We start from the raw sequence: 9743 nt of genomic DNA, 5'->3' as shown, positions 1-9743 counted from the left end.
AGCAGAAGGAGGAGAAGAAGCTGAGGTGATCTTTACTGAGGAAGATCAGGCGCTCCTGGCGATACTCAGAAGGAAGCAGGAAGCAGCAAGTAGCAGGGGATGGAGACAGGAGGAGTGGGACAGAGGAGGCATCCACATCATTCTTCGTCAGAGGCAACACTGCTACCTATGCTCATCCGACCAAAGGTACTGATGACATACATGCTCTTGCTTCCATATCTTCCGACAAATCATCAGAATGGATAGTCGACTCCGGTGCGTCTCGACATGTGACAGGTAATGCTAGTGAGTTCTCATCATATACTCACCTAGCATCGCCTGATAGTATTCAAACAGCTGATGGTACATTTCAGCCAGTGGTTGGTAAGGGTACAGTCGATTGTACAGGTTCTGTAACTCTGTCCAATGTTTTGCATGCTCCTTCCTTTCCAGTCAACCTTTTATCCATTAGTGCTATCATCCTTCAACTAAAATGTATTGTTTCTTTTGATATTCCCAAGGTGATCTTCCAGGAGAAGGGGACAGGGCGGAGACTTGGGACTGGCACATGGCGTAGTGGACTGTGGTATCTGGATCGTGAAGGACTGGATTCAGCATTGGTGTCAATGATAGAGAGAGTAGAAGTAGGATCTAAGATGAGTGCTGAGAGTGTGTTGATGCTTCAGCCCCAGCGTTTGGGACACTCATCTTTTAATGTTTTAAGTAGGTTGTATCCATCTCTATTTGAGAAAGCAAATAAGCAGCACCTTGTATGTGATGCATGTGAGCTTGGAAAACTTACTAGAAGTTCTTACGTAAGTTGTTCAAGTTAATATGGGTGACGAAAATAATCCGAAGCCTATATTTATCAGCGGTGATCTCCCGCCAGACGAAAAAGAGGAATTAATTGCCCTCGTTAAAGAGTATATCGACGTTTTCGCATGGAACTACGAAGATATGCCAGGACTCGACCCAAATGTAGCAATGCATACCCTTAACATAAAATCGGATGCTAAACCTGTCAAGCAACAACAAAGACGGTTTCGTCCGCAAATTATGGAGGCAATAGAAGCTGAAGTTAAGAAGCTAATTGACTCGGGTTTTGTCAGAGAGGAACAACATCCTGAATGGTTGGCCAATATCGTTCCAGTCCTCAAAAAGAACGGAAAAATCAGAATCTGTATTGACTTCAGAGATCTGAATACAGCATGCCCCAAGGATGATTTTCCCCTACCGATTACGGACGTCATTATCGACAACACATGCGGGTTTGAAAGAATGTCGTTCATGGATGGATTTTCTGGGTATAATCAAATCAAGATGCATCCGGATGATGAAAAGCATACAGCTTTCAGAACACCTCTTGGCGTCTTTTGTTATACCGTTATGCCTTTCGGTTTGAAGAACGCCGGTGCTACGTATCAACGGGCGATGACGAAGATCTTTCAAGAACACCTTAGGAAGACAGTCGAATGCTACGTTGATGACCTAGTCGTTAAGAGTCGTGATAAAAACGACCACATTAACGATCTGAAGACAATGTTCGAACTTATGAGAACTCATCAGTTAAAGATGAACCCGACTAAATCCTTCCTTGGAATGTCGAGCGGTAAATTTCTTGGGTTCGTCGTCACCACAAAAGGTATTCATATTGATCCTGATAAGGTGAAGGCGATAAACGAACTGCAGCCTCCAAGAAATCTTAAAGAACTCAGAGGATTGCAAGGTCGATTAGCATATATCCGTCGGTTTATATCGAACTTGTCCGGAAAATGTCAACCGTTTTCCAAACTCGCAAAGAAAGGCGTGTCGTTCATTTGGGATGAAGCATGTCAGAAGGCATTCGAAGATATCAAGAAATATCTAGCGAATCCACCTATTCTCGTTGCACCGAAATCGGGCAAGCCGTTTTTGATTTATGTCAAAGCGACGAGCCATTCGTTAAGTGCCTTACTTGCACAAGACGACGATAACGGTCACGAGCAAGCTGTGTATTATCTGAGTCGTACATTGGTAGGAGCTGAGTCTCGTTATCCGATGATTGAGAAGGAATGCCTCGCTTTGGTATTCGCGATTCAGAAAATGCGACATTATTTAGTCGGACAGACGATTTATGTCATTTCCAACATAAATCCCGTCCGAGTGTTCATGACCCAACCGGCTTCCATGAATTGGCGTTTGGCCAGATGGGCTTTACTCTTATCGCAATATGACTTGTACTTCAAACAGCAGAAATCTGTTAAAGGACGAGCTATTTGCGACCTTCTGGCAGAAAACCCTACGAAGGATGTAGTCGAATTGTACGACGACCTGCCAGATGAAACTCACGAAGTTAATACCACCTCACATCAACAAGTGTGGCAATTGTACTTCGATGGGGCTTCCCGATCAACCAACGTGGCAAGTGCACCCGGATGTTCTAAAATCTCCTCAGGAGTGGGGGTCGTTTTAGTTTCCCCGGAAAAGCACGTCTTGCCTAGAGCATATTCACTGACTGAACCATGCTCTAATAACGTAGCTGAATACAATGCATTAATAATCGGACTTAATTTCGCCAAAGAGCTGGGGGTCGAATACCTTGAAGCTTTTGGAGATTCTCAACTGGTGGTTAATCAAATACGAGGAGAGTATGAAGTCAGAAATCGAGACCTGATTCCATACCACCAGGTGGCCATCGAAATAGCAAGCTCGTTTGAAGAATTTTTCATCGAGTACGTTCCGCGTCTCCAAAATACATACGCGGATGCATTGGCAGCATTGTCAGTATCCTTGGCTCAACCTCCCGAAACAGAGCAATTAATTACAGTGAGGACTCATCAGCTTATTGTTCCAATCTACGATTCGAATGCTAAAGAGGTATACTCAACTGGAGTTGAACCCGAAGTTCGAGATTGGCGTTTTCCTATTATTGACTACGTCTTACATGGTATATTACCTGAAGATGTAAGAGAAAGGGAATCGATTCGGCGAAGAGCGCCGAGATTTTATTACAATGCCACATCGCAAACGTTGTATCGACGAGCTTATGATGGTCTTTTACTTCGTTGTCTATCCAGTAAAGAAGCGGAACAAGCACTCAAAGAGGCACATAATGGGATATGCGGTGCACATCAGCCCGGTCCTAAACTCTGCGACCGACTTAGGAGAATCGGATATTATTGGCCAACTATGGTGAAAGACGCAGTCGATTACGCACGACAATGTGTAGTGTGTCAATTGCATGCAAATTATATGCACATACCCCCTGAATATCTGCATCCTTCGGCGACATCGTGGCCGTTTGAAACTTGGGGAATGGATATAGTAGGTCCTATTTTTCCACCTTCGGTTAAAGGGGACCGTTTCATTCTGGCAATCACCGATTATTTCTCGAAATGGGCAGAAGCAGTTCCACTTAGAGAAGTAAAGACGACCAATGTCATCAAATTTATCAAACACCATATCATATATCGGTACGGTGTGCCAAGGCGAATAGTGCACGACAACGGTCCTCAGTTCGTGAGCAACGCATTCATCAAGTTCTGCGGTAAATTCGGGATTAAAGACGTTTCGTCGACTGCTTATAATCCTACAGCTAACGGATTGGCCGAAGCTTTTAACAAGACTATCATCAAAATCCTGGCAAAATTGGTGAAAACCAATAAGCGAGATTGGGATGACAAACTCGGCGAAGCTCTCTGGGCTTATCGTACGACCGTCCGCACGCCTACCGGAGCCACCCCGTATGCTTTAACGTATGGGTGTGAAGCCGTTCTTCCATTGGAAGTGCAGATTCCTTCTCTCCGTATCGCTCTCGTAACGGGAATGACGACGGAAGAACATCATCAGAAACGTCTCGAGGAATTAGAGATGTTAGATGAGAAACGCTTGGAAGCTCAACAACAAATCGAGTTTTATCAAGCTAGAATTTCTCGGGCTTTCGATAAAAAGGTCCGACGACGAAGCTTTAAAGAAGGAGATCTAGTTCTCGCCGTTCGAAGACCTATGATTCTCACTTCTAAGAAGAAAGGCAAATTTGAACCTAAATGGGAAGGACCGTTTGTGATAGAAACAGTCTATTCGAACGGTGCATATCGCCTGGTTACCCAAGATGGCAACAAATTGATGATGCCAATAAATGGGAAGTTCCTGAAAAAATATTATCCGTAATATATTCAGGATAACCTGTGTAAAGCGGGAAGTTCCTAGAGAATCCTATATAGGATATTTCAGGATAACCCGAGATCAGTTCACTATTTTAAATGAGAAGCTGGTCATTTGAATAATTCACTGTTCTTTTACAACTTTTGTTGAGATGAGATTTAATGATAGTTAATCTTTCCTCAGCAAAACCTTGTAATATAATCATGGAAGATGAGATTTGATGATTTGTAATCTCACGCTATGAAACCCCCATCGGTCGGATTGATCAACGATCATCAGTATGTATCAGTCGACAGATTATTTCGTGTCAAATTCTTATGTTTAAAATCAAAATTTCCCACCGATTAGTTTGTGCAAATCAACAAACTCATTGTTATTTGCACCCTACTCCTATTCCTCACTTGGTCAAACCTTTAAACAGTTAGGACCAAAGCCAAAATCCCCTCTCGATTCGTTCCATGAACGAGAGGTCCACAAATTGAGCGATCAAACCTTCCTACAGTTAGGATCGTCTCAAAATTCCCACTTGGTCAAACCTTACTACAGTTAGGACCACAACCAAAATCTCCTTTCGATTCATTTTTGCGAACGAAAGGTTTACTTTTGAATTGAGTAATCAAACCTTATGACAGTTAGGGTTATTCAAACCAACCTATTTTCTCTAAGTGGAGATTCCACTGTGAGTTTCCTTTTCATCAGGAGATAGAATATAAAATTCTCCCTCTCCGATTCTGGGTTTATCTCTACCAACAAACAAGAGACCAGGAGATAGAATATAAAATTCTTCCTCTCCGATTCTGGGTTCATCTCTACCAACAAACAAGAGACCAGGAGATAGAATATAAAATTCTTCCTCTCCGAGTATGGGTTTATCTCTACCAACAAACAAGAGATTGAGAAATGGAATATACAATTCTTTTTCTCTCCGATTTTGGGTTCGTTGTCCTATATAGGAAATGCAACCTATTCACACTTTGAAATCCATGTTGTTCACACATGGGGGATGTTATCTCTATCCCTTATTAGAGATAAGCCTACATCTAACACATGTAGCCTACATATTCAACAGTGTAGTTCAAAGTCTAAAAGAGTTTAATTCTTTTAGCGCAACGTTATATGTGAAACGGACTTAGATAATTCACATACTAGCCCGATTCAAACGGTAATCGGTAAAGGTATATCAAATCCGTTGATGGCTGAGGATTTGCCAAAAATCCTATAAGTATTATGGTTATTTATTCTAAATAAGAATGAGTAATCATAATAAAAAACCTCAATGAGCAAAAAGATTCAATATAATGAGCAAAAAGGTTCACTATATTGACCAAGAATTTTCAAACAAAGCTACAAACAAAAATATAATGTTCTCCGATTACAAGAGTTTATATTGACTAATTTGATTTTCAAGTTTTGACAGCTCTAACGCATAAGTCTGTTCAAGCTCAGCCGTCAATTTAATTTTGAAAGCTTCTTCATCAACACTTTGAAGCGCGGCGACCTCTTGTTCCTTCTCAGCAATTATTTTATCTTGAAAGTTCAGTTGCTGTAACAGGTCTTCCTCAACATGAATTTCCTGCGTCAACTCAGACTCCAAGACATCAAGAGCATCCTTGGCCATTGCAAGTTCCTCCTCTAAGCGAGCTATTTCCGCTCGACTCGATTTTATATCTCGGCGTAGGTTGACCTTGGCTTGTGTCCTTTTGCCAATATTCACCCTAAGCTGGTGACTATGGGCTCTTAATTGTTGGAGTTCAGAGTTGGCAGATTCTTGAGAATTACGCCACGCTTGCAGCCTGGATTCCATATGAGAAGCGATGTAAAAAGGTACGCCTTTGGTGCGAAGAGTTTGCAGAAGTTCAATATGTTGCCTCAAATCAACCAAATAAGCGGTGACTGAATCGGCTAAGTCGTTATACCCTTCCTCTCTGAACCCTGATATAAAACGCTCAAAAGATTTTTTATAATTCTCAAAATACGATCTTTTGAAGAGAATGCGATCGACCATAGAGTTCAAAAAGGAGATGAAGCCTTGGAGATTAGAGCAGATAACAGACTTGTCCGGATCGTCATCAACCAATAACGCTTGGATTTGAGTTGATAATGATGAAGGAACTGCGAGAAAGTCAAATAAGTCAGTACAGTATATATATATGCATACAAGACAACAAACTAAAGCATACCAAATTCGACGGAAGAACCTTCAGCATGACTTGGTTCGCTCAAGGATGGTAATCTGGATTCCTGAACAGTCAAGATTGGTTCAGGAATGGTAGCTGTTGATGCACCCGCTACATCAGGGACTTTTTCAACTAAAGTCTCAGAGGACGGCGGGTCCAAACTAAGAGACTCTTTAAGAGGAGATTCTACAAACAGGAGGATTACAATGAGCATAATGATAATCCGAGCTTGAAACAAACGATAAATGAAACTCACCAATTCTAGTCACAACATCGGCCGATGTACCAACTTCTTCAGTTGGTCTCGCTTTTGTTGCAACTGGACTAATCTGGGGAGTGACAGTGACTTCTATCATCATGGGGTCCATAGGAGTAGAAGGTTGAGGTTCAAGAACTGATGATTGCAAATCAACTTCGGTTCTTGTCCACGGCACAAGTTCACTACTCTCCAGTCGATCAGACGTACCAATGATTATAGTAGTATCAGTTCCAGCAACTGGTCCTATAATTCAAATACTTATATGGTTAATCAAGTTAAAATATATATGTATGCATATATGGAGTTTACAGAATAAAGGTCTTACTTTCAGAAGGACCTGCTTCTGTTGGACCGACTCCAACGCTGGATTCAGTGGCTGCACCAGGAGTTTTCCCCGATAGTAAGTCGGAGATATACTCATGGTCGCCTTCAGAGAGATTGAAATCGAGGTGATGTTCATTGAATTCCTCGACCTCTGTTGTATGCGTGGTCTCTCCTCCAACGGATTCGTGCATTGTGACATCTACAAAATGTGTTGAGTCGTAAATGACACGTAAATTTAAACAAATTTGCTCAAGACAAAGATTGATTTTACCTTCATTGGTCGGGGCGGATTCGAGAGCTTCACTATTCGTACCTGCCTCTTTTAATTTGACTAAAAGGAGAGAAAGTGCACAGGTCATTAGAGCAGGCACACGGTCCGACTCATTCATTTCTCGGATTTCTCTTCCGAGAGGAGAAAGATCAGTACCTGTGTCCGTAACAGATGGATCAACGTCAGGAGTTGGGGCAGCGTCAGCTGGTCCTTCTTTCAGAACATCTTGCATTTGCTGGACGAAGCTGGTCTCCTCAGTCTCTATACCTCCAGGAGAAGCAGCTCCAACTCGATATTCTCCCTCTTCTTGACTCTCTACAGAAATTGGAAATAGAATGAGTTCAAGCATTAAAAAAAAACATGAAAGTGACAAAAAACAAATAGTCACCTTGTTCACCAGAAGAAGCACTACGACCGGATGTCTCTTCTACAGCAGGAAGATGAACGCGCGGTTTAGAAACAGCTTTCTTCTGTTTCTTCAGAGGGCGTGCACCAGAACCTTCATGACGATGTTTGGTGCGTAACTCAGCTCGGGGAGAAACTTGAGTTTGAGCTTGAGTAGAAGTTCGAGATATTTGCCGACGAATGAGAGGCACCATATCCTCTTCATCCTCTTCGTCGCAACTAAGAACTTCTACCGTCATCCGGTTAGGATGTTCCATGACGACTCTTTCCTTACGTTTTTTTGGAGCAGCTTGTGGTTGGGTCGGAGCGACAGAAGGCCTTACAAGTCCTCTATCAAAGAATGAATCGGGAAGGCTAGATACTTCCTCAGAACTTGATTCATTCTCATCTTCCCCTTCTGAAGTTTCGGTCTCTTCACTATCGAACTCCTCTTCACTATCAGCTGGGAGAGCCGGTTCCTTTCCTTTCCTTGATGATTCAGCAGCCTCTTTTCCTCGAGGCGACATCACAGCTTCGCGAGGCGGTTCTGTTGCTTGCCGTGGAGCTATTTCTTCCTCTGAGTCTGATATCCTCCTACGTCGAGTGGCAATATTGGTGGCTATCAGCCATTTGCAAAAGAGGAAAGTCATCCGTAGAGGCGGCGTCTCTAAGGGGAGATCAAATTCAACATTGGTGCAGCCGGCAATGCTCCAAAACCAAGCTCTCGCCCCGTCGATAAGTCCACCTCGAAAGCTGAGGTGACGATTCGGGTTGCCGACGTATATCTGATCATACCCGAACTGACGGGCGAATCGACATGGAAGATAGGGCTCGATGTGGCAAACATCCCTTATCCTGAACAACAGATATCCAGGTCGAATATTCATCAACCATCTGAAGCACCCGACATCCAAGATGGTACGATTCTGCCTTGGGTCTTCAGCATCCACTAAGGTAGTGTTGTAAGTACCGGAGAACTGAGGGAAGCAAGGAAAAAATTCCCAACATTTGTGAATTTTAAACTGCCTCGTTATGTCCGGCTCTCGATGTTTGCTCCATTTGCAATTCTCGAGATTTTGCAACAGAGGGACACTGAGATCTACCGTATCAGGAGCCTCCATTAAATCTGGTCGATGAAGTACCAACCAGGCCATTAAGTAAGTATAGGGCAGCTCCAGCTTCGGAACGGACAGGCTGGCGGAAGGTTTCTTTTTCTCCTGGGTAAATGCGGAGATTAGTTGCCGCAATCCACTATGAATATCGGCCACCATAGCGGGAAGCAAAGATAATTTGCGACCTGTAGCCAGCTGGACGGCCGGATACAACACTTCCATTGGCATCGCATCTGCGGATTGATGGGGAACTACACATCTCTTTAACCATAAGGCTAGAAAACCTGCCAGCAGAGCAGTAGGGCTAATCGGAACACCAGCTTGCCACAGATAAGAGCGGAACTTAGTGCCGTGCAAAAATCCATCTTCTGAGCGCGAAGTATAAGAATGCGCGTTGGTTTTCTCTAACAAACGGTTAATTTCATCCGTACTCAAGGGAGACAATCCGCACACATCTGCCGAACGGACATCCAGATTCTTGAAGAGATAATCAGCGAATTGTTTTAAACTGACTTGAGGAGACTTCTTTCTGGCTTTGGGCTCCATCTCGGCCATGGCTATATGATAATGACAGGTCAATTCCCATAGAGTGTCATAGGTCGCAGTCGAGCTATCTTTCATCTTAATCAGCTGATTGGTGGTCGGAAAGAACTCTTGATATGGGACATCGCCCATAGGCAAAGCAGACACTTGCATCATTTCATGCAGTGGTAGTCCAAGTTCCCCGTTCTTGGTAAAGAATGTATTGGTGTCCGGGTTGTAGATCTCGAACAAACAAAGGAAATGACTTACACTGCTCTGCAAGCCATGCATGGTGGCACGAATCGGGACATCCAACCCTAATCCTGCTAATTCTCGCCCAAAACGTTTCAACACATATTGGGTCATCCTGGTCCACCACCACTTGTTCCCAGAATAATGGACCCATCCATAACACCTGAAAGTCTCTCTGGGCAATCTTTTTCCTGCTGCCGCTAACCGGTTCTTCACAGTGTTGGCTTGCACTATCTTTTCGTTCTGAGGAATATTGTCTTGTCCTAAGACACCCGGATGAAGTCCTCTCACATGAGCTCTTTCACTGGAACCTGGAGTTG

Source organism: Asparagus officinalis, chromosome 7 (genome assembly GCF_001876935.1).
Source record: "Asparagus officinalis chromosome 7, Aspof.V1, whole genome shotgun sequence".
Lineage (NCBI taxonomy): Eukaryota > Viridiplantae > Streptophyta > Magnoliopsida > Asparagales > Asparagaceae > Asparagus > Asparagus officinalis.
This window is presented reverse-complemented; position numbering follows the sequence as displayed.